The following is a 25,770-nucleotide window of genomic DNA, read 5'->3' on the forward strand; positions in this document are numbered from 1 at the left end:
ACTGAGCATAATACTCTCCAGCTCCATCCATGTTGCTGCAAATGGTTGGATTTATCCACTTCTTATGGCTGAGTAGTATTCCATTGTGTATATATACCACATCTTATTTATCCATTCATCTACCGATGGACATTTAGGTTGCTTCCAATTCTTGGCTATTGTAAATAGTGCTGCGAAAAACATAGGGGTGCAAATGTCTTTCTCAAACTTGATTGCTTGTTCTTAGGGTAAATTCCTAGGAGTGGAATTCCTGGGTCAAATGGTAGGTCTGTTTTGAGCATTTTGATGAACCTCCATACTGCTTTCCACAATGGTTGAACTAATTTACATTCCCACCAGCAGTGTAGGAGGGTTCCCCTTTCTCCACAGCCCCGCCAACATTTGTTGTTGTTTGTCTTTTGGATGGCAGCTATCCTTACTGGTGTGAGGTGATACCTCATTGTAGTTTTAATTTGCATTTCTCTGATAATTAGCAATGTGGAGCATCTTTTCATGTGTCTGTTGGCCATCTGTATTTCTTTTTTGGAGAACTGTCTGTTCAGTTCCTCTGCCCATTTTTTAATTGGGTTATTTGTTTTTTGTTTGTTGAGGCGTGTGAGCTCTTTATATATTCTGGACGTCAAGCCTTTATCGGATCTGTCATTTTCAAATATATTCTCCCATACTGTAGGGTTCCTTTTTGTTCTATTGATGGTGTCTTTCGCTGTACAGAAGCTTTTCAGCTTAATGTAGTCCCACTTGCTCATTTTTGCTGTTGTTTTCCTTGCCCGGGGAGATATGTTCAAGAAGAGGTCACTCATGTTTATGTCTAAGAGGTTTTTGCCTATGTTTTTTTCCAAGAGTTTAATGGTTTCATGACTTACATTTAGGTCTTTGACCCATTTTGAGTTTACCTTTGTATATGGGGTTAGACAATGGTCCAGTTTCATTCTCCTACATGTAGCTGTCCAGTTTTGCCAGCACCATCTGTTGAAGAGACTGTCATTTTGCCATTGTATGTCCATGGCTCCTTTATCAAATATTAATTGACCATATATGTTTGGGTTAATGTCTGGAGTCTCTAATCTGTTCCACTGGTCTGTGGCTCTGTTCTTGTGCCAGTACAAAATTGTCTTGATTACTATGGCTTTGTAGTAGAGCTTGAAGTTGGGGAGTGAGATCCCCCCTACTTTATTCTTCTTTTTCAGGATTGCTTTGGCTATTCGGGGTCTTTGGTGTTTCCATATGAATTTTTGAATTATTTGTTCCAATTCATTGAAGAATGTTGCTGGTGATTTGAGAGGGATTGCATCAAATCTGTATATTGCTGTGGGCAAGACGGCCATTTAGACGATATTAATTCTTCCTAGCCATGAGCATGGGATGAGTTTCCATTTATTAGTGTCCCCTTTCATTTCTCTTAAGAGTGACTTGTAGTTTTCAGAGTATAGATCTTTCACTTCTTTGGTTAAGTTTATTCCTAGGTATTTTATTCGTTTTGATGCAATGGTGAATGGAATTGTTTTCCTGATTTCTCTTTCTATTGATTCATTGTTAGTGTATAGGAAAGCTACAGATTTCTGTGTGTTAATTTTGTATCCTGCAACTTTGCTGTATTCTGATATCAGTTCTAGTAGTTTTGGAGTGGAGTCTTTAGGGTTTTTTATGTACAGTATCATATCATCTGCAAATAGTGAGAGTTTAACTTCTTCTTTATCAATCTGGATTCCTTGTATTTCTTTGTTTTGTCTGATTGCCGTGGCTAGGACCTCCAGTACTATGTTAAATAACAGTGGGGAGAGTGGGCTTCCCTGTCTAGTTCCTGATCTCAGAGGAAATGCTTTCAGCTTCTCACTGTTCATTATAATGCTGGCTGTGGGTTTATCACATATGGCCTTTATTATGTTGAGGTAGTTTCCCTCTATTCCCATTTTGCTGAGAGTTTTTATCATGAATGGATGTTGAATTTTGTCAAATGCTTTTTCAGCATCAATGGAGATGATCATGTGGTTTTTGTCCTTCTTTTTGTTGATGTGGTGGATGATGTTGATGGATTTTCGAATGTTGTACCATCCTTGCATCCCTGGGATGAATCCCACTTGGTCATGGTGTATGAACCTTTTGATATACTGTTGAATTCTGTTTGCTAATATTTTATTGAGTATTTTTGCATCTACATTCATCAGGGATATTGGTCTGTAATTTTCTTTTTTGGTGGGGTCTTTGCCTGGTTTTGGTATTAGGGTGATGTTGGCCTCATAGAATGAGTTTGGGAGTATTCCTTCTTCTTCTATTTTTTGGAACACTTTAAGGAGAATGGGGATTATGTCTTCTCTGTGTGTCTGATAAAATTCCGAGGTAAATCCGTCCGGCCCCGGGGTTTTGTTCTTGGGTAGTTTTTTGATTACCGTTTCAATTTCTTTGCTCGTAATTGGTTTGTTTAACTTTTGTGTTTCTTCCTTGGTCAGTCTTGGGAGGTTGTATTTTTCTAGGAAGTTGTCCATTTCTTCTAGGTTTTCCAGCTTGTTGGCATATAGGTTTTCATAGTAGTCTTTAATAATTCTTTGTATTTCTGTGGAGTCTGTCGTGATTTTTCCATTCTCATTTCTGATTATGCTGATTTGTGTTGATTCTCTTTTTCTCTTAATAAGTTGGGCTAGAGGCTTATCTATTTTGTTTATTTTCTCAAAGAACCAGCTCTTGGTTTCATTGATTTTTGCTATTGTTTTATTCTTCTTAATTTTGTTTATTTCTTCTCTGATCTTTATTATGTCCCTCCTTGTGCTGACTTTAGGCCTCATTTGTTCTTCTTTTTCCAGTTTTGAAAATTGTGATGTTAGACTATTCATTTGGGATTGTTCTTCCTTCTTCAAGTGTGCCTGGATTGCTATATACGTTCCTCTTAAGACTGCTTTCGCTGCATTCCACAGAAGTTGGGGCTTAGTGTTGTTGTTTTCATTTGTTTCTATATATTCCTTGATCTCTATTTTGATTTGTTCATTGATCCATTGATTATTTAGTAGCATGTTTTTAAGCCTCCATGTGTTTGTGAGCCTTTTTGTTTTCTTTGTAGCATTTATTTCTGCTTTTATACCTTTGTGGTCTGAAAAATTGGTTGGTAGAATTTCAATATTTTGGAGTTTACTGAGGCTCTTTTTGTGAGCTAGTATGTGGTCTATTCTGGAGAATGTTCCATGTGCACTTGAGAAGAATGTATATCCTGTTGCTTTTGGATGTAGAGTTCTATAGATGTCTATTAGGTCCATCTGTTCTAGGGTGTTGTTCAGTGCCTCTGTGTCCTTACTTATTTTCTGCCCGGTGGATCTATCCTTCGGGGTGAGTGGTGTGTTGAAGTCTCCTAAAATGAATGCATTGCAGTCTATTTCCCTCTTTAGTTCTGTTAGTACTTGCTTCACATATGCTGGTGCTCCTGTATTGGGTGCATGTATATTTAGAATGGTTATATCCTCTTATTGGACTGAGCCTTTTATCATTATGTAGTGTCCTTCTTTATCTCTTGTTACTTTCTTTGTTTTGAGGTCTATTTTGTCTGATATTAGTACTGCAACCCCTGCTTTCTTCTCACTGTTGTTTGCCTGAAATATGTTTTTCCATCCTTTGACTTTTAGTCTGTGCTTGTCTTTGTGTTGTAGGTGAGTTTCTTGTAAGCAGCATATAGATGGGTCTTGCTTTTTTATCCATTCTATTACTCTGTGTCTTTTGATTGGTGCATTAAGTCCATTTACATTTAGGGTGACTATTGAGAGATATGTACTTATTGCCATTGCCGGCTTTAGATTCGTGGTTACCAAAGGTTCAAGGTTAGCTTCTTTAGTATCTTACTGCCTAACTTAGCTCGCTTATTGAGCTGTTATATACACTGTCTGGAGATTCTTTTCTTCTCTCCCTTCTTATTCCTCCTCCTCCATTCTTCATATGTTGTGTGTTTTGTTCTGTGCTCTTTTTAGGGGTGCTCCCATCTAGAGCAGTCCCTGTAGGATGCCCTGTAGAGGTGGTTTGTGGGAAGCAAATTCCCTCAGCTTTTGCTTGTCTGGGAATTGTTTAATCCCGCCATCATATTTAAATGATAGTCGTTGTGGATACAGTATCCTTGGTTCAAGGCCCTTCTGTTTCATTGCATTAAGTATATCATACCATTCTCTTCTGGCCTGTAGGGTTTCTGTCGAGAAGTCTGATGTTAGCCTGATGGGTTTTCCTTTTAGGTGACCTTTTTCTCTCTAGCTGCCTTTAAAACTCTTTCCTTGTCCTTGATCCTTGCCATTTTAATTACTATGTGTCTTGGTGTTGTTCTCCTTGGATCCTTTCTGTTGGTAGTTCTGTGTAATTCCATGGTGTGTTTGATTATTTCCTCCCCCAGTTTGGGGAAGTTTTCAGCAATTATTTCTTCAAAGAGACTTTCTATCCCTTTTCCTCTTTCTTCTTCTTCTGCTACCCATATAATACGAATATTATTCCTTTTGGCTTGGTCACATAGTTCTCTTAGTGTTGTTTCATTCCTGGAGATCCTTTTATCTCTCTCTATGTCAGCTTCTATACATTCTTGTTCTCTGGCTTCTATTCCTTCAATGGCCTCTTGCATCTTATCCATTCTGCTTATAAATCCTTCCAGGGATTTTTTCACTTCTGTGATCTCCTTCGTGACATCTGTGATCTCCCTCCTGACTTCATCCCACTGCTCTTGCATTTTTCTCTGCATCTCATCCCATTGCTCTTGCATTTTTCTCTGCATCTCTGTCAGCATGTTCATGATTTTTATTTTGAATTCTTTTTCAGGAGGACTGGTTTGGTCTGTCTCCTTCTCAGGTGTTGTCTCTGTGATCTTTGTCTGCCTGTAGTTTTGTCTTTTCATGGTGATAGAGATAGTGTGTAGAGCTGGTACAAGTGGCCCCTGGAAGAGCTTCCCTTCTTGTTGGTTTGTGGCCTTCCTCACCTGGGAGAATAGCGACCTCTAGTGGCTTGTGCTGGGCAGCTGTGTGCAGACAGGGCTTCTACTTCCTGCCCGGTTGCTATGGGGTTTATCTCCGCTGTTGCTGTGGGCGTGGCCTAGCTGGGGCTGCTCCTCCAAAATGGTGGAGCCCCGTTGGAAGGGGAGCGGCTGGGAGGCTATTTATCTCCGTAAGGGGCCTCTGTGCTCCCTGCTGCCCAGGGGGTTAGAGTGCCCAGAGATCCCCCGATTCCCTGCCTCTGGTCTAAGTGACCTGTCCTGCCCCTTTAAGACTTCCAAAAAGCACTCTCCAAACCAAAAGAACAGCAACAATTAGAGAGGGAACAGAAAAAAAAAAAAAAGGAAAAAACACATGATTTTTTTTTTGTCCTCATGCGCCGGTCCCAGGCACCCGCTCACTGGTCCTGCTGCCCTGCCTCCCTAGCACCAGGGTCCCTGTCCCTTTAAGGCTTCCAAAAAGCACTCGCCAGAAAGAGAAAAAAAAAGGGGAAAAACGTGCGATTTCCTCCGTCCTCAAGTGCCGGTCTCAGGCACCCACTCACCGGTCCCGCCACCCTGCCTCCCTAGCAACGGGGTCCCTGTCCCTTTAAGGCTTCCAAAAAGCATTCGCCAAAAAAAAAAAAAAAACCGCTCCGGTTTCTTTCCACCCGCCGGGAGCCAGGGGGAGGGGTGCTCGGGTGCCACCAGGCCAGGGCTTGTATCTTACCCCCTTCGCAAGGCGCTGGGTTCTTGCAGGTGTGGATGTGGTCTAGATGTTGTCCTGTGTCCTGTGGTCTCTATTTTAGGAAGATTTTTCTTTGTTATATTTTCATAGCTCTATGTGTTTTTGGGAGGAGATTTCCACTGCTCTGCTCACGCTGCCATCTTGGCTCTGCCTCCTCTCTGCCTTCTTTTAAAGAAATTATATTTATCTTTAATTTTCAGAGGCTTGATTATGCTATGTCCTGATGTGGGTTCTTTGAATTTATCCTGTTTATGATTTGTTCAGTTCTTGAATCTATAGGTTTATGTTTTTTGCCAAATTTGGGGAGAATTTTCAGCTCTTACTTGTTTGAATACTTTCTGGCTCCATTTTCTTTTCCTTCTGGGGAATTTGTGACATGAATGTTAGATCTTCTGTTATTGTTCCTTATTGAGGCTCTGCTCAATTTTTTTTCATTTGTTTCCTCTGTTATTCAGATTGGGTAGTTTCTACTGTTTTATCTTCAAGTTCACTATTTATTTCCTCTTTCCACTACCTTTTCATTGTGAATCCATCCTTTGAGTTTTTATTTTGGCTGTTGTATATTCTCAAGCTCTAAAATTTCCGCTTGATTCTTCTGATTTCTTTATTTCAGTTGTGCTCATAGCTGCTCATTAAAAAGTTTTGATGATGGAGGCTTTAAAACCCTTGTCGGATCATTCAGCGCCCATGTCATCATGTGGATATGGTGTCTGTTGATTATTTTTCTTGTTAGTTTGAGATCTTCCTGGGTTTTTGTATAAAAGGTGATTTTCTTAAACCTACTCATTTTGTATATTATGTTGAAGAATCTGGATCTTATTTAAATTTTACATTTTATCAGGCTTTCTCTGACATCACTCTGATGGGTGAGAGAATCTCACCTACTACCACCAGGCAGGATGAAAGATCAAGCTTCCACTTGTCATTTTGGCGAGGCAGTGGGTACTCTTTACTTCTGGGGTGCGTGGGAGGTCAGGCCTCCCACAGGCTCTGCTGACCTGTCCTGGCTAGGAGGTGGGAGGCCCTCACAGGACCTGGCAAGGGTGGGAGTCTGGGCTCTCCACTGGGGCTTGGCTGCTGGCGTGGGGGAGAGGAAAGGGACCACAGTTTCTTCTGAACTATTTAGCTAGAACAGAGCTGTTTTTGTCTAAAAGTTGCCTGTACTGCGGCTATATTGAGCATGCTTTCTTTTGTCTGCACAAAATGTCTGTGGGTTTTCAGGTTCTCCAGAGCCCAGTCTGGGATGTAGAGGCCACTGTGTCATTTCTTGGGTCCGAATGTCCCCTGGTCACCTTTCTTCTCTCCACTTGTCTTAAGTCTGTTTATATATAACAGCCAGGTGCTTTAGTTGTACTTATATGTTTGGGAAAAGTCATCTGCTCCACCTTCCAGGAAGTGGAAGTTCATTCTGTGAATTTTAATCACGTATTACCTGTCCTCTGTCTAGCCCACTGCACTATAAACTCCATGGGAATAGGAATTCTTACTTCTTTTGGTCAGTAATGAAGGGCAGGGCCAAAAATATGCCTGGACTATGATAGATATGTGTTAATATTTATCGAATAAATTAATCATCAGAATTTTCATTATGCAAAACTGTTTGCTGGATGATCATGTAGTAAGATCTATAGTTGTTAAGAAAATATATTTTGGCCTTCCATTTCTACCTCAAGCCTAATTATCTTTATTCGAATGTGGAACCACAAGCAAGATATTTTCCGAAAAGCAAGGACTTAACATTTCATAGCCTCAAATCTTTTTGGAGGCTCAGGAAGAGGCTCAGGAGGCTCCGAGTCAGTAGTTTGGATTTTATTGCAAGTGTGATGGCAGATACTTAAAAAGCTTTACCCAGGGAGGTCCACTTCGTGTGGCACAGGTGACTCTGACTTCTTATGGAGAGCGTACTGGGTTGGCCCAAGAAGGGGAGTGTGTGGAGCTGTCACAGGGTTACCAGAGTAGCTCCAGGCAACATGAATGACACGTCGGGTGTGGTGGTGGCAGTGAGGATGGGCAGGGGCGCACCAGGCCTGCAGCAGGAACTGGCCACTCAGAATCAGAGTGGCTCCCAGAGCTCCAGCTTAAAAATAAGTGTGCAAAAACTGGCTTTGAGAGGAAACTAAGAGTTTAGTTTCAAATGTACTCAATTTGAAATAATCATGGTCTTTCATGTGAGGATTGTGTCAGTCTATTCAGGTTCAGTGGCTTAAATAAGAGAGGTTAATTTCTCACAGTTCAAGTAGCCAGAAGCCCAAGATAAGGTGCCAGCAGGGTGGGGTTCTGATATGCAGACCTCACCACCCCCTGACTGGGTCCTCATGCGGCCTTTCGCGGCATGTGCGCAGAGAGAGTGGGAGTCGTCTGGCATCTTTTCTTATAAGGACACCAATTCCATCAGACCAGGACCCCACATCCTGACCACATTTAACCTTCCTTACAGGCCCCTGTCCAAATAGGGCCACACTGTGGGGTAGGGCTCCGGGAGGCACACAAACCTGAATCCATCACACGGGTGTTAACGACCATTAGGCACACAAAGACAGAGCTCAGAGGAGAAAGCAGGGCTGAGGAAGTGATAACCGTCCCTGTGCTGGAAGCCATGGGGTCAGCTAGGACATGTGCAAAGGCGATCTGGCAAAGAGCACAGAAGCTTGTCTAGGACTGAACACTGAGGACGTCCAGTATTTAGAGACCAGTAGAGGAGGTGACAGGGACAAAGCTCTCCGCGATGGAACCCCGAGGAGGACAGAGCGCCAGAGGCCTCCTGCCCATGCGCACTGTGGGCCCTGGGTCTCATCTTTGTGATCCAGGACCGCCGGGAAAGCGGTCAAGACTGTGAAATCCCAGAGGGGATGTGTGACGGCACGGGATCCTGGGGTGCAGGTGCCACCTCTCAGCAAGGCCCCTTGGCTCAGTCTGGGCATCACAGCTTTTGGTAAGGAAGATTCGTGATTGCTTGTGACCTGTTCTTTATTTCTTTGAAAATGTAAGATTGGGGTTTAATGCCTGTGTTCTTTTTTTATGCATATAGTAATTTTCCATGAGTCTCAGTAGTGGAGAATGGAGAAATGTCTTGACAGCACGACCTTCTCTGGGCATCAGTACCCTCAGATTAACATACTGATCACTGCACATCTTAGATGTTGATCAGTTACATCATAGATGTGTAACACATGCAAATGCAGGGAAAATACTTAGTAAGCACTCAATAAGCATTGGTGTCAGTTTGCTCTATTGTTTTGGAGGAACCCATTCTTTAACAGCTTCTTAAAGAAAAGAGGCCATGCGATGATAAATTACTTGAGCATTCTCTAAGTGTGTCTGGGCTGCTGTAACAGAATGCACAGACTGGGTGGCTTAGAAACAACAGGAATTTGTTCCTTACAATTCTGGAGGCTGGAAGTCCAAGATCAAGGCACCTTCAAATCCCATGTCGGGTGAAACCACTTCTGGTTCATAGGTTCATCTCCTTGTGCTCCCACGTGGTGGAAGGGACGAGGGGGCCCTCCAGCCTGCAAAAGCACTAATACCATCCATGGGGCTCCACCTTCATGACCTAATTACCTCCCAAGGGGCTGTACCTTCAAATTCCATCATACTGGGAATAAGGACTCCACATGCAAACTTTGGAGGGACACACTCAGTCTACATCAAGCATAATAGCACCCCACCAGTGACATATTTGGGAGTGGGTCTAAAAGCAGAGAGGACAGGGTGAAAGTCTGTTCAGGAAGCTGCTCAGATCCTCATTCCCAACTCCGAAGGGGGTCGCCGTAGCTGACAGTGGGCAATAGACAGAGCACCTTGTTTCCTAACACAAACCTCTTAATACCCACGGGGAGCAACATCTGGCCCAGGCATTCTTGGGACCTGAGCTATTTCTTAAATGTCCCTTTTGGGTATTACTAAGATATTAGAGAAACAACTCTTCTACTGTTTGTTCCCTAAAACCAAGAAATATTTTAAGTAGACTAAATCCCAAGACAGCCAGCTGCTGCCAGTGTGAGAAGACAATTGGGTGAAATCTGGTGAATGTATGTATATTTCTTAATCACTGTGGGCCTGTTTTGTCCTTTGTAAACTAGAAATAACAAATAACAGCAGAAATAATAAATAACATCAGATTCATGTGAGAACCAAATGCATAGAAATGAAGTAATGTGTGTGGAGGCACTTAGACCTGAAAGCATCATGTGGTGGGGCTTGGAATCGAAATCTGAAAGAATTTCAGTAACACTGCAGTATATTAAGGATGTCTGCAAACTCTTGCTTTTCCCTTTGAAAGGCAGCATCTAATTTCTGTCCCTTAAATCTGAGCAGGCTCTGTGATGAGGTGAGGTGACCGGAGCAGCCACTGGAGAGAAACAAGCCCCAGGCTGCTGGCCACAAAGAAGCTCCAGACCAGGGCCGGCCCCAGTGGGTCCTGCTGAGTGACGCGGCCGTCACAAAGGGAGATCAGCATCCCCAATGACGTCACGCTTCCTTGAGCCTTCAAGGAGCAGACAGAAGCACAGATCAGAACAAATACTCACTCAATAGCTTAACTTTTTAAATGATCGGTTGTACAATTTAAAAATTAAATTATTTAATTAAAACATTCAAATTTAAAATTTAAAAAATGAGAAGTTTTTAAAAATGAAAACATCCGTTTAAAAGAGAAACCTCTTGATTACAGAAGAGTAAGAGGATGGGTTCATACTGAATGGGGCCACTTCTGTCTCTGCGGGCGTGTCAGCGATGCGCACCGGGCCTCCATCCGGCTCCTGCGCTGAGGGCAGGGGCTGTGGGTCTGACCCACCAGGGGAGCCTGGACACACACTTTCACTTTCTCGGCCACAGATTTTCATCTGTAAGTTTTTCTAAGATTATGAGCCAAATATTTTTGAAATTACAAAGGAAATTTAAAATTATAAAGGAAACACAAAGCAAGTCATTTACACCAGCAGCTGTTCTTTAATAAAACTTCATAGAAGCACATTTCAATCTGGCTGCAAAGGCTGACCTGTGCATTCCTACCTTGGTGTATGGTTTCACCTTTTCTTGGGCCTTTATATACAAGTTTAGACTTGCACTGCATGCGAATAGTGGGTCAGTGACCAATTCCAGTTGCTGCTTTCCAGGATAATGAAAGCTGTCATTTGTTGATGGAAGCTGGAAAAAAGATTAAGTGGGATTTTCAGGGTCCTTCTGTTCTTTACATGTGGAAGTTGACTCTAATTTAAATGCATCCTTTGCCCAGGCTTGAATGTAGCAATGGATTAGTAGGGTAGTATCTGAATGTTGGGTCTGCATCTGGGACCTTTGCACTGAGCGATCTGGAACCACCTGTAGAAACCACTGCGGTCATAGTGCACCCCCATAGGGCATGCTGTTTTATGCATACTATTACTTCATCTTTGGAGATGACTGAATTTTTTTTCATGGCAAAGTCATAAAAATAGCAGTGGCCTGTGGTGAAGCTGCGGGGCAGGCAGCCAAGGACCTGCCTACAGTGAGGCTTCAGGGCCAGATGGCATGCGGGTTCCCAGCCCACCCCATTTCGTTTGTGAGTTTGGAGCACAGCGCCTCACACTCCCCAGGGCTGCCCACCTGCTTCCAGATCTCAGACATAGAGGGTCAGATGCTGAGTTTCCTTTTATGGACAAGTCATGATTATAATGGGGCTGATGGAGCCCAGTGTGAAAACCAAAGGGCAGCCCTTCAGCTTTAGAGAGACTTTCTGTGCACCTGCTATGTGTGGGCAATTCACTGCTCAGATTGGAACAAGCAGCTTGGCCCCTAGTAGCCAGGAGTAGAGTTGGAAGGGGAATAAGCAAGCGCTCAGGGCAGGTAAAAAGGCAGGGCCAAGGGGCCAAGGCAATGCGTACAAGGCCCATGGGAACCTAACAGGGGCTCTGTGCGTGGCTGACTCCCTGGCCAGCCAGCTCTGACCAGAGTTGCTCTGCTGCTTCTTGAGCATCATGTCTGCCTCTCCCTCAGAGCAGCGTCTGTGCACTTGCTCAGCTCTGTACAGTGCCCTCCACTTGCTCGATTCCAGCAGACCTCCTTGGCTTCTGATCACTGTCAGCACCTTCAGCCAAGGTTGTAAGGAATGTTCCCCACGTGAGGCAGCTTACATCCCCCAATGGCCAGAGAGGACCTTGGCCATGGACTGCCTGACACGTTTGTAAAACTGTACTATGTGCAGACCCCAACTATCTAACTGTATCTGCTCAGAAGGAGGAAACAGTGCTATTACCCAAAAGAAGAGTGTTGCCTTTTGCTTTACCAGAAAAAATAAATGTTCCACACAGTTAAGCAATTTCTCAAAATGTGCATAAAACTGGTAAAACCAATTTCCTTAACAATTTTTGACTGGCTCCATTTTAATGCTAATGTTAAGCCATCACATATCATTCCATTAATAGCTGAGTGAGCTTACATGTTGGAAGGATTAGATCCTTTCTTAGAACTAGTGAAAAAGTAAATATTCATTTGTTATTTTTTATTGAAGTTGTCATCTGTTAACGAAGCCTATCTTGTGCTAGTTGCAGGTATAGGACTTACTTTGACAAATTTTTGTTTGAAATTCTTCACATAGTTTCATCCATATTGATTTCAACAAATATACAGTTCCTTTAAAAAACTGACAGTATTTTGAATCATTATTTCTTCTGTTTCTCCTACTCTTACATTATGCTTGAGATTCATTTCCTCTGTGTAAATATTTTAGCCCGTCTTATTTCAGCATGTGACATGCAAGGTGGACATCTATGCATCTCAGAGAGGACACATACACTGGTGATATTTCCTGCTGGCCTCCAGGCAATCCACCAGTGTGAGGGGGTGGGTGCCCTATGCACTCCCTCACCTATCTCTCTAGATGATTTTAATCCTGAAGAGGATAAGTGATTGCCAAACAGTAAGTTAGGAGTTTTGTTAGAAATCATGGGCATCTCTGCTGGACAAAAGTCTGTGGGTCCACAGGCACCTTCACTAAATCTGGGACCTTTAGAAAATAGCAAGCAGTGACAATATGACAATAGGGAATTTACATCTGCAATCTTTGGGTTAACAGGTTTTAAATAACCACCTTAGCTTCAAAATACATGGGAATGTGTGAAAATTGAGACCCCTCAGTCACAATCACTGTCCGTGATGTGGTTTAAGTCATGTGTAGAGAGGCTGAAGAGCTGAGGAGGACGGGCACATTTCGTCTGAGGGTGGAGAGCAGCGTTTGAGGAGATGGTGGGCAAGAGTCTGAAGCCCAAGGCAAAGGGAGGAGACAGTTCGCCGGCAAATGGAACGGAGGCTTAGAACCGGTGCTGAACCCTGCCTGCAGGTGTACGAAGGAAACCCAGTTAGCCGGTCTTTTGTGAATCAGGAACATAAGAAAGGGGATGCATTAGAAGCAAACAGAAACCTCAGGGCTCCACATGTTAGCACGTGATGCAGACAGTTAGGGATCCGGGGCAGCCGAGATGCCCGGGCCAGGCTGCCTGAGCGGGGACACAGCAGAGGCCGGGTTCCTTTCCAGAGGGCACTCACCCAGTCTGAGAAAAGAACTGTGGTTCAGCACTCTGACTGAGCATCTGCTGGTACAAGTGGCTCACAATTCAACCAATTGGCTGTGAAAACAATGATACCTCAGAGCTAACCTCTTATTTTCAGTTATTTAATCATAAAGCTGACATGGTAGGGCCAGAGGCCTTTGAGGCTTATTACTGAAGGTTTTCTTAAAATTTCCACTGTAATTTGGATCCTAATCTCTGTTGGACTTGTTCTGTTTTGGATTAAAATATAAGGAAACCAAATTTCACAGAAGTAGCAAGATGATCACTGTGGAGAGAGATGAATGAGTGGCCAAGAGAGAGACCTGAGCCTGACTTCTCGCCTTCTAATTCAATTCAGATGCAGCAAGGGCATAAGAAGATGAAGAAGAGGAGATGACACTGGGGAAGATGTTTGGAAGCTGTAAATCAGAGGGAAGAATGGAACCCATCTTACCCGGCAGAAACTTGAATCTTTTCTTGCCGAGGAGAGGGTGGAAGAGAGGGGTCTCAGCCTGGGGACCCACGGTGGCCTTGCAGTGTATATGCAAGGTGTCCGGAGCATCACACAGCACAGTAGGACAATGCCACATTGCCAGATGTTTGGAGGACTGTCTCTGAATGAGGACAGACCAGAACAAAGTAAAAAGATAGAGAAACTTGGAGAAACAAACTGTACACAAAACAGAACACAGTGATTTCTTAAAACTGTAATTAATTGCCTCAAAGTAAAAAGAACAGACTGAACTCATAAAGCAGGAACATGGAGTTATAAAAGGAAATATTTAAAGAATAAAAATTAATTTTGAACAACTTAGAAGTTAAAAAATAATCTAATTGAATGCTTGCAAACTAAAGTTAAGGAAATCTAAGAGAAGTCAGGGTTAAAAAAAACAGATATGGAGAATGGAGAAAGGTAATAATATTAGACAATCTCTCTAAAGACTCCAAGTTAATATAGCTATATAGCTTCTATGTTTTATAAAGAAAAAACAGCAAAAAAAGTGGAAAAGTAAATGTTGAAAAATTTCATAATAGAAGCATATGAGTTTCCCAAAATTTTCAGATTGAAAAGTGCCTCTGAAACTTGCAAAGAGTTAAAATGTGATTTCTACAAAGCCCCAAGTGTACAATTTTGTATTACTGACAATAATGATTGGGTCATAAGCTCTTCCAAAGAGAAGGGAAGAAAATGACCACATAGATACATTCTGGGGATTCTAAACGGCATAGGACTTCTCAACATAGGCCCAAAAGACAATATAGCTCAATATAACCGTTTGTAGTTCATTCCCCAGCTCAGCTGTGAACAACATGGACAAGGTCTTTGTACTGGGAACCCTGAATACTTACCCAACAACAACACAAAGGCTGTGTGATGTGATGCTGACTTACAGTCTTGGCGCTGCGGCAGACAGGGTCTTGGAGAAGCGGCTTCTTGGAGAGGCTTCTGGAGGCTGGAGCAGGTCCCTGAGCAGGGCGGCGGGAGCCGGTCCTTCCCCGTGGGCAGCCCGAGGAAGAGAGCGCTCAGATGTGCGCGGCTGCCACGGGCCTGCCTGAAGACAGCGGGCCGGGGATGGGCTCACACGTCAAAGTGTGCAGGATGAGATCTGTGGCCATTCGCTGGTTTCATGGCAGAGAGGAAAGAACTGACTTTATGTGGAGTGTGTAAAGCAGGATTCCCGTGCAAAGAGATGAACACATGTCAACGACTGAATCCCTGTGGAAACAGGTAGAATGGAGAGCCTGACGCAGAGAACATGTGCGTGCAGGAAACAGGAAGGCGGTGAGCTGCAGCACTCGTTAATGACCAACAGGGCGGCCACCTCTCACCTTTGGGGTAGTGTTTTCTACCACACAGACATCATGGGCATCTCTGCTGGACAAAAGTCTGTGGGTCCATAGGCACCTTCACTAAATCTGGGACCTTTAGAAAATAACAAGCAGTAAGTGAAAGTACAGTCTCCTAAGTGATAAAATAATCCTCGGTTGGGACTGTGCTCCCATAGGATGGTAAACAAACATTCTGTCCACCTTTAAAAATAAAAATCTAATTTCCAAGTTGAAGTGTTTTTCTTAACATAAGTGTATGAGTTCCATGCACCAGATGTGAGTTGCTCGGGAAGGAGCCAGCATGATGGGGGCTTCAAGTGAGACCCCCCAGGAGGAGGGCACATTCACGGGAGAGTCTGGAAGGAGCCGGGAGCACTGGCAGGAGGAAGAGCTAAACCAGGGCTGTCAGTGAGGAGACCTGTCAGGCTCCCGCCTCGGGGCAGCAAGAGAGGAGAGAGACGGAGACACACAGAGACAGAGAGGCAGAGACCGGGCAACCCAGCAGGAGCACCGTGCTTCCGCCCACCTCGCAGGCCGGCTCAGTCCCTCAGGGCTTCTCCTCTCCTTCCCTTACATGTCAGTCCACCCCTCCAGATTAACCACGTGATCCTGTAATACTCAAGGAGGGCAGATTTCATCCTAGTCTCAGGAGCCTAGGGCGGGGAGAGACGGTGCAGAGGAGAGGGAAATCCAGGGTCAGACCCTGCTCTCCCCCACTGCTTCTGGGCCAGCAGCAGCTTTAGAGGTGTTTGAAGTCCTGGCTACTGCACAGGACCAAACATTTAATTGTGAATTTTGTTTGGTGATATGGAGTAACTGGAATTTTTTTAATTGTCTAAATAAGACATGAAATAGCTTGTAGTTACCCTGGATTACATGAGCGAATTGTGGTTGGGTGGAGTGGGCAGTGACTGGCGTGTCTGGCATTCACCAGATAGGGGTCTGCTGGCCACTGCAGTGACTACACATCTTGAGCTCCAGAAAAAAAAAGGGTGGGGCAGAAGAAGGGGTGTGTTTTGAGGTACAAGGCAGTGAATCGTAGAAGAGGGCAGAATCTGTAGCTGTATTATCAGGAACCAGCAAATAAAAGCTACAACTGAAATAAAAGAAATGGGGAAACATCAGAAGCAAATACTAATAGAAACACCTAAGAGGGATTGTTTCTGGGAAATCAGGGTAGGTTGATGGATGTTTCCCAAGCAGTCCTGGCCTTGCATGCATTGCAGCTGAGGGACATCGCATTCAGCACACGCAAAGTCCCCAAGGAGCCAGGGGCAGGGAGAGGAAACAATTTCACAACAGCAATGGTGCTCTTCTATCAGCGAGTATTAGGCTGCAAGCTGGGCATCAGACTTTCTCCACCCTGACATCTAAATCACAGAAGTTGGAAAGGAGGAAAAAAATTCACAGCGGTAGAGGGACAGGCGCCTGGAATGTGCTGAAACATCTGACTCCAAAATTCATGAACAATGTTAATTAAATATGAACAAAAACTTACTAATGTAATGTGATGTTAGAAAAATGTATAAAATCTGTTAGTAAAATACCATTCACATTAACTAAACTATCCACCTTTCATTTGTTGCTTTGACATTTTAAAAGCAAAATCAAAGTTGACAAAACATTTTACCTAAGCCTCCTAGTGCATCCACACAGGTTTGGCTTGTCAGTCAGCTCTTCACCACAAAGATTTCAATGTCTCCAAGGAGGAATATTTTTTATTTTCTGAACTACTGATCCTCTGTTTCTTCAGTCTTAGAAAAAGACAAAAGTATTTTGTCCAGGTACAAATGTGTTTTTTGGGTAATTCTGAAGTAAATCACCCCAATTCAATCTCTCCAGGGCTGGACAAAATCTGGCAGAGAAGAAAGAGGGCCGCAAGAAGCAGAGCAGCAGATTCCAGAACATGTGATTTACATGGCAGAAAGTCACATGTAAATCACATGTTGTCCACTTGGGAGAGAACTGGTGGAAGTAGCTGTTCTACAGAGGAGACGTGAATGCTAATCTGTCCTCTGTCCTGGTTGAATTCCTGCCCCAAATTCATAGCCCTTCTCTTGCCCTGGACAGGCATGGTTCAGGTCCTCCCTGATTAGGTTTCAGATGGTGAATCCACTGTCACCAAGCCAGGCACAATGCCCAGCTGAAATGGGCAACTCCACTGCATCCTCCACTGTAACGAACCATGCTTTGGCCTGGTCCCCTCTGCTGCTGAGACCAATGAGCTTCCTGCTACGGGGTGCATGTGGTCTAATGCTGTGGTGTCTTGGCTTCAAGGTTTCCATCACTGATTGTGCTTCTAGGCCTTTCTCACAGATAAATGTATTACTCATGCCCTTTATTTTTTCTGTCCTGGTGCTTTGACGTCTGGGCCTTGCTGACCCTGCTGACCCTCCCAAGGCTACATAATCCCTACAGAGAGCAAGGGCTTGCTCGGAGGTGCTCCTTTTGTCAACAGACTACAGACTAGCCAGTGCAGACCCCCAGCCTGTGGAGCTCTCGCACCAGAGCCACTGTCCTCCTGCCCTAAACATCACAGGGCTTGCCCGAGACAACCGGGACAGGCCCTCGGCCCCAGAGCCAGCTGAGAGGCTTCAAACTACCTGGTCCTTGGCCTGCTCGCCCTGCCTCACCAGTTGCTTCCCACAGGGAAGCCTCTGGTCTGTTTCCCCACTGTGACCTCTGGGTCACCCCAGTGCTTCCCGTGTGGACCCCCGAGCATGGCATGCCCTCTCCTCTTGGGCACTGTGAGTACCCAACTGTCTTTTCAATGCCAGTTGTCTCCTGATCTGTTAGCCTGACTGTACCTGAATAATAATAAACCTCTATTTTAAAACGCTCCACAACAACACTTACTGCTCCAAGAACTTCATGCTGCAAGTTCTGTTGGTGTTTTACACACAGGGTCTCATTTAGTGCTCACGAGAACAGTGTAATGCCAGTTTTATTATCTCCATCAACCATATATTAAGGACTTGCCCAAACCACACAAAACCACACAAGACCACTGTTTAATAAGGGGCAGATCCTGGGTTTTTACTGACTCCATCTGAGGTCATGAGACTGTGTGATTCACGTGTAACACTATGCAGCCCTCAGAGCCCCCGGTTGTGAGACCTCGGTCACCAGTGGATTAACCACTAATCCGTATCCCCCTGGGGGTCTACCCTCACACTAGGATGTCAGGATTTCAGGAACATAAGAGTAAAGGGAAAGCATAACTATGGGTCAACAGAGCACATATACCCCACACATGCTGGGTGCTTCTTTCTCTGCCCATCAGCCAACATTCAACCAGAGAAGTGGAAGCAGTTGGATCCACACACGTATGTGAAGAGGCACTTGATAAAACACACAGGCATTTACTACAGAAGGGACTTATTACAAGGAACTGATTCCAGGTGACCTCGGCTGGTTGCACGCCCCATGGTGGCAATGACCCACCACATCATCAGCCCTACCAACACGCAGTGGTAGACTCTGAGCCTAACATGGTGGCCAGGGGGGACAGGGGATCAGGGTTCAATTCCAGGGAGGGAGTCTGTAAATGTTTGTGACATCCAATGAGGGCAGCAGGTGTGCAAATTACCCATTCCCGACCCGGGGACGTGGTGACAAAAAAGACAACGCAGGACTCTTCTGAGGCCATGTAATTGGAGGGAGGAACCCATAAAGGGAACAGTGTCAAAGAAAAACGTTTTTCTTTCTTTACTGGCCTTTTTCTGTTTGTCTCAAAAAAAATTTTTCTTCTACCTGAACATGTGTTTGTCTCGAGTAAACACTGTGGGAGTAAGGACTTTACAGAGAAAAACAGGCTTTAAGGTGTAATTCCAAGCCTGTTCCCTGCCTGCAGTTCATTGTATGGTCCCCTCTGTCATAGCAATTTTGCTCTGAGGTGTAACTCATAACGAGTGATGAATCGCGCAGCCCACTCCTAATACAGGCTGTCAGCCACCTGTCAGAACACTACTATATTCTTATTTTTTATTAGCCACCAGATTAACTTTTGAAATTCCTGAGGTGTATTTTTCAAAATTCCCTAGATGGTTAGAGACTGCAGCAACCGCTTGGGGTACATGTGTGGGGTTTTTATGTTAATGAGGAGTTCTGTGCTCATCCCCCCTCTCAGAGGCTATTAGTAAGAGGGCTGGGAGAGGACTTTCCCCACTGTGAGGAGGAGGTCGCTGGAGAGGGATTAGTAAAGGCAGCCAAACACCAAAGCCAGACTGCTAGGGGTCAAAGCAGCCCCAGGGCCCCAATTCCCCTTGACTCGGGGAATCCTGATGTCCACTGGAGTTCCCGCTGGACCTGAGGATCTCCAGGCAGCATGACACTTGGAGACAAAAACCAGAACCCCAGAGCAATTAATTCATTATTCATGAAAATAATGGGTGCTTACTAGCTGTCAGGAGCAGACAGGAATTGAGGATAAAGCAGGGAATAGCATGGGTATTGTGCACAGCCCCTACCATTGTGGGTAGGAAACAGATTTTTAAGCAAATAGGTTAATTAATTACCAGATGTAAAAGGAGCTGTTCACTAGAAACTACTGATACAGGTGGGGTTCCAGGGCTGGCCTCTCTGAAGACATGACTACCCAAGATTTTGTAAAGGAGCTGGGTTGCTAAGAAGTGCAGGAATAATGTCCTTGCAGAAGGAATAATGAATGCAAATTCCCAAGGTAAAAAAAGGCTATTTGTACAACTCGGCTTGTTTTCAGAGCTGACATATAGCAGCGTGGCTTCAGTGAACCATGCAGGGGAAATGGAGACCGAGGTTTGTGGAGGGTGAAGGGCAGAGCACATGGGATGCAGGCTGCCACTACGATGCTAGCTTCCCTCCTAAGTTCATGGAAGGGTCACCATCAAGGGTTTTGCTTAAACAGACCTGTTTTATGGAAATCTTCATCCTGCAATAAATTGAAATAAAGAATCAATTGAAAGTAGAAAAAGGAAGGAGCTCAGAAACCTTGCAGGGAACAGATGCAGTAACCTAGGTGAGAGATCGCAGTGGCCAAGACCAGGATGGAGAGGGCAGGTGAGACCCACGGACTGGAACCTCATTTTGGGAAGGGAATCGGCAGCCATGGCAATGGAGTGAGTGGCTGTGTGGGCTGTAGCAAATGAGAAGTAGCACGGCCCCTGGACTCCTCTAAGCCTGTCATCTCTGGCAGGAACTGCTCCTCAAACGTTCCAAACTAGTTCTGCTTGCTCCCACTTCTTCCCTTCTAAAATTTAGTTCCACAAAGAGACCAGACATCCAGTCACAGCCAGCCATGTTCACTGTACTCTGAGCCTTCCTAGTGCACGTACAACACGTGACACAAGCCTGCAGCCCAGCCCACATCATTCAGCTGGCAGAGACCTGGCCTGGTCTCCCTGTGCTCCACACCCCCTCACTCTGCCCTGGCCACACAGCTTCTCTGGCTCTACAGACCATGGGTGGGGCAGTGGAGACCATGGCTGTGGGGGCTGAGGGCAGGCAGCCACCACCAGCAGTGAGGGAGTCTAGGAAAGTGTGGCCACGTGCCGGGTGCCATCAATACCGATGCTCCAGTGACAAGATGCTACAGGAGTGACCCCGAGGACAGTAGGAGAGTCACATGTTAGGGCAGTAGGTGATGGCCGTGGGAGGTGCTGAGCCTGGAGGAATCATTGCTTGAAGTTGGGGGGAGGATAAATAGGGTTTTTCTTGCTTCAAGAAATTTACATTATTGTTTCTTCTGCAAAGACCCCATTTCCTGCAGCTCTTAGAAACCGAGTTCCTTTACGAAACCCCATTTCCAGTCCCAGAGGTCAGGGAGGTGGGGGAGACCAGGTCAGCCACTGCTGAGAAGGCTACAGGGGAGGTGACAACTGGAGGCCAGGAGGTGAGTCCTGGGAGGAGCTGGGAGCACAGGGGAGTTATTTAGTGGGAGGAGCTCAGAGGGCACAATGTGACAGTTTGAGGAAGGCTCAAGAGTGCGCATGTTGTTGGGTGTGATTGAGAGGGGCTCGCTACACCCCATTCTACAGGGCAGGACAGGAAGTTCCTGTTTCACCCCCAAGGGTGGGGACTGTGCCCAGGGGTCACCATGTCACGGTAGGCAGGAGCTATGTCTGAGGGCTGTAATAGGGCTGCAAAGATCCATGCTTCAGTGCACAGGGAAGACCCACTGTTCCTGGAGGCTGGGACAGAGATGAAGATAAAACACTGTTTCTTCCTCAGCAGGCAGCGCACTTGGACTGTGCCTACTAACGACAATAGAGTGATCACACTCACAGCTCGGGACTTACCTGGGAGGCAACCAGCAGGAAAGGCAAAAAGAGCTGGTTCCAGGGCCATTTGAGAAACAAGAACACCCAGTCCGGGAAGGCCTGTCCTTGTTGAGATGCTACGTCACCTGCACAACTGGTTAAGTTCTTCAGGACACTAACCCCTTAGCACCTTTATGTGGAACTGGTCTGCCAGGTTGTGGAGCCTCCCCAGTCTCTGTAGGTCAATGTCCAGCCTGACAAGCTGTAATCCACCTGGGCTTTTCTGCTGTTAATTATTTGCCAAACACATTTATATTTCAGACCTCTCTTCGTGGAAATCCTGCCTCCAGATGAAAAGCCATTCAGTGAAAAAATAGGTCCATTCATTTTGATGGGAAAGTATTGAAGCTACCATAAAGCATTTCTGCAGAGAGAAACATGCATCACTGAGCGAAGGGAAGAAGTGCAGGAACACAGACACAACCACCGTTGCCTAGTTAACACCAACATTAAGTCCTGCTCGGGGCTGGGATGTAATGGTTTCTGAAGTTCTCCCGCGACTGTGGGATAAGGGTGAGTGGGAAGATGACATCCTTAGGCAGGTACATTCTTCCTTCTGCACAGTTTCTTAGCAATTTTCCATATTCCTGCAGTTTCTGATTGGCTTACATTCAGACTGAACTTAAAAATAAAGTTATAGCAAGGGAAAATGCTTTCAGTACCTGGAAACACATGCAAATAACTTGCTTGGCCCCCATGACTGAAGGACTGGAAGAGCCCAGCTCTTCATTACTCTCCGGCCCGACAGGAGCAGGGCAGGACACCTTGTGTTCATCCCAGCATGGCGCAAAACCAACCTGGTGCCACGGGTAAATCGGCAAGTAAGTCCTTGTATGAAACTATCCTGTTGAAATGTATTCATAAACAGTATTTATTTGTTGTGATTCGTGATCTGTATGAAAAGGACATTATATTCCTTAAAATAGTCACAATAAGAAGTGTGTTGCTAACACACAGCTAAATAACTTGGTCATTATTTAAAAGAATTCTGTGTCCTGTGACAACACAGAGACCTCCCCCGTGTTCAGCGGCCCGGTGGAAAGTGCTCTGGTGTGAGCTCCAAACAGCACACGGTCAGCCCTTTCCTCTTCCCCAGTTTGAGCAAACTCTGTTTCTCTTCCTCACACTGAAGAGGCAATGCTGAGATGCAGCCTGCACCTGAAGGCTCACATCCACCACCAGGCAGGGTCTGCAGACCCTTCTTCCCCTGCCTCCCAGCAGGACGGAGGTGCTTGCCCTGCTCATCCGGAGGAACACTGGGAGCTGTTTGACACGAGGACACAGGTGGAGCCCAGAGGTGAGGCTGACTCCTGGGCACGGAATGATGTCGGGTGCCGAGGAGCCTCAGAAGGGGTCCCACCTACGGCCCAGGTTTGCAAGTGCTTTGCTAGGCCTTCAAATGCCGAACTTTCTTTACACGATTAGGAGGCGGTGTCTCTGGGGCTGATCAGCCACAGTGGCTCATTCCTCAGAGGACACTGAAGATGGTCTGGACAAGAAGAAAGTAGGAGAAATAGGAGAAGGCCTACTGATGGGTAGATTAGCAAAGCTACCGTCTCTGAGGCAAGGCGGTGGGGGTGGGGCAGCAACATGCATGCGGCACTGCAGCCAATGGTGAGCAATGCACAAAAGCAGGAATCTCAAAACAGATTTGCCCTCAGGATGTTTCTGTGGCTCCTACTGGGTGCGGTGGATGACGATGGCTGGTCCTGTGGGGAGCAAGGCTGGTCCCGCAGCTGGTCCCGTGGGGGGCAAGGAGGATAAGGATGGGTGGTCCTGTGGGGGGAGGAGGGTGCGGATGGCTGGTCCCGTGGGGGGCAAGGAGGATAAGGATGGCTGATCCTGTGGGGGGCCGGGAGGATGAGGATGGCGAGTTCTGTTGGGGGTGGGGAGGATGAGGATGGCTGGTCCCGCTAGGGGTGGGGAGGATGAGGATGGCTGGCCCTGTGGGGGTTGGGGAGGATAAGGATGGCTGGTCCCGCGAGGGGTGGGGAGGATGAGGATGGCTGGTCCTGTGGGGGTCGGGGAGGATGAGGATGGCTGGTCCCGTGGGGGTCGGGGAGGATAAGGATGGCTGGTCCCGTGGGGGGCGGGGAGGATGAGGATGGCTGGTCCCGTGGGGGGCGGGGAGGATGAGGATGGCTGGTCCCGTGGGGGGCGGGGAGGATGAGGATGGCTGGTCCCGTGGGGGGCGAGGATGAGGATGGCTCGTCCCGTGGGGGGCGGGGAGGATGAGATGGCTGGTCCCGTGGGGGGCGGGGAGGATGAGGATGGCTGGTCCCGTGGGGGGCGGGGAGGATGAGGATGGCTCGTCCCGTGGGGGGCGGGGAGGATGAGGATGGCTCGTCCCGTGGGGGGCGGGGAGGATGAGGATGGCTGGTCCTGTGAGGGGTGGGGAGGATGAGGATGGTGCTCTAGCTTGGAGTCTCAGCCTTTAGAGTTGCTTACTCTGGGTATCAAGATGTGGACGATCACTTATTCCAAAACCTTGGTTAATATCCTCTGCTAAAACCAACAGCTAAATCCAGTAAGGTCCTAGAGAAAACAAACTAATTTTTAAAAGCTCCTTCTATCCTTTGAAAAGTGATAAAAAATTAATATCAAACAAATGCCCAATTTCTGATTTTTCAAAATGTTTAAACAAGATTTTATCTGTTACCGTGACAACCAAGAGCTTCATAAATTTTTTCTAGCTTCTGATATTTTCTAGAATGTATCTGCATTTTGGTGTCTTTTTAACAATTTTGAGATGACAATAGTAAAGAAATTGTTTTATGGGCTTGTGGGGGTGTGGTAGGAAATTATATTGGTGCCTTTGTTTTCCATTGTGAGACATTTTAAATAAATCTTTATATTTAATGTGCACATTAAATGTCCCATTTGCTTTGCTCACCATCTAATTAAATCATTGTGATAAGCAAACTGACTTTATCAAAAATCTGCTGACTTAATTAAAACTTCCGGAGACGGTAAAATCATGTCTTTAAGTGAAATTGACAGTCTTAAGAACTTGTATTAAAAAGTGGTTAAGCTGAAAATGATGAGAAAAATTTCTGAATTAAGTAACTGGTAATGAAAAGCAAAATAAATCCCAAGATTGCAAAAAGGAGATAATAAGCACAGAAATAAAAAGATCTCATGGAAAATCAACAATGTGAAAGGTTGCTTCTTTGAAAATATGTACAAGATTTGGGTGATCATATGCTTGCTTTCCCCAAGATAGTCCCAATTTCCCCCTGCTGTCTGGTGTCACCTTCCATTTAGTTACATCTCTGACTACTGATTGTTAATTAAACATAATTATTCACAGTTGAATTCTGTTAATCCAGCATGAGTTTGGTAAACCTCCGCTTTGTATCAGTAGCTTCTTCCAGGGTCTCAAGTGTGTGCCATTGAACAGAATTCTCATTTTTTTTTTTTTGAGAGGGCATCTCTCATATTTATTGATCAAATGGTTGTTAATAACAATAAAATTCAGTATGGGGGGACAACGCTCAATGTACAATCATTAATCCATCTCAAGCCTAATTCTCGTCAGTCTCCAATCTTCTGAAGCATAACAAACAAGTTCTTATATGGTGAACGAATTCTTACGTAGTGAATAAATTCTTACATGGTGCACCGTACAAGGGCATTCATCACAGAAACTTTCGGTTTTGATCATGCATTATGACCTATAAACAATCAGGTCAAATATGAATATTCGTTTGATTTTTGTACTTGATTTATATGTTGATCCCACATTTCTCCTATTATTATTATTATTTTTATTTTTAATAAAATGCTGAAGTGGTAGGTAGATGCAAGATAAAGGTAGAAAACATAGTTTAGTGCTGTAAGAAGGCAAATGTAGATGATCAGATGATCAGGTGTGTGCCTATGGACTAAGTATTAATCCAGGCTAGACAAGGGCAGCAAGACATCCACGGATGCAGATTTCTCTCAAAGCAGGGGGGGTGAGGTTCTGAGCCTCACCTCTGTTGATCCCCAAATTCTCACCTGATGGCCCCCCTGCGACTGTGCCTGTCTTAGGTTGTTCCTCCCTTGAGGAATCTTACCCGTCTCTGGCTAACCAGTCATCTTCCGGGGCCATACAGGGAAATGTAAAGTTGGTAAGTGAGAGAGAAGCCATATTGTTTGGAAAGGTTAGCTTTTTACTTCTTTGCAGATTTATGCCCTGTGGCTTCTATGCCCAGCACTTGTCTCGAGGTATCTTTACCACCTGGAGGAATTATGATACTCGGTAAATTCGATATGAGGCACGAATTCTATTTAAGGGTTGTAATTAGGAAGGAAGAAGAAAAGCTCTAGATGTAGCATATGAAGGAAACATGGGAGGATTGATTATTTCTTTGACATATCTTCTTGTATAGTACCTTAAGTATGTATAGGTTTTAAACTACTAACTAATTTGCACACACATATTAACATAATAGGAATACGCTG

At 45.2% G+C, this 25,770-nt stretch overlaps 2 long non-coding RNA genes across 3 annotated transcripts in view; both read left to right on the forward strand.

Moving 5' to 3' along the window:
* LOC140845087 (uncharacterized) overlaps window positions 1–13,828 on the forward strand; it is a 29,089-nt gene extending 15,261 nt beyond the window's left edge. Inside the window, exon 3 of the long non-coding RNA XR_012123759.1 lies at window positions 13,557–13,828. This is a non-coding gene — a long non-coding RNA (uncharacterized lncRNA). The remainder of the gene's footprint in view (window positions 1–13,556) is intronic.
* Window positions 13,829–22,129: 8,301 nt separating this feature from the next.
* Window positions 22,130–25,770, forward strand: part of LOC140847745 (uncharacterized) — a 30,293-nt gene continuing 26,652 nt past the window's right edge. For both annotated transcript variants that reach the window (XR_012127864.1, XR_012127863.1), the window contains exon 1: window positions 22,130–22,621. This is a non-coding gene — a long non-coding RNA (uncharacterized lncRNA). The remainder of the gene's footprint in view (window positions 22,622–25,770) is intronic.

The sequence above is a fragment of the Manis javanica genome, chromosome 2 (assembly GCF_040802235.1).
Source record: "Manis javanica isolate MJ-LG chromosome 2, MJ_LKY, whole genome shotgun sequence".
Classification (NCBI taxonomy): Eukaryota; Metazoa; Chordata; class Mammalia; order Pholidota; family Manidae; genus Manis; species Manis javanica.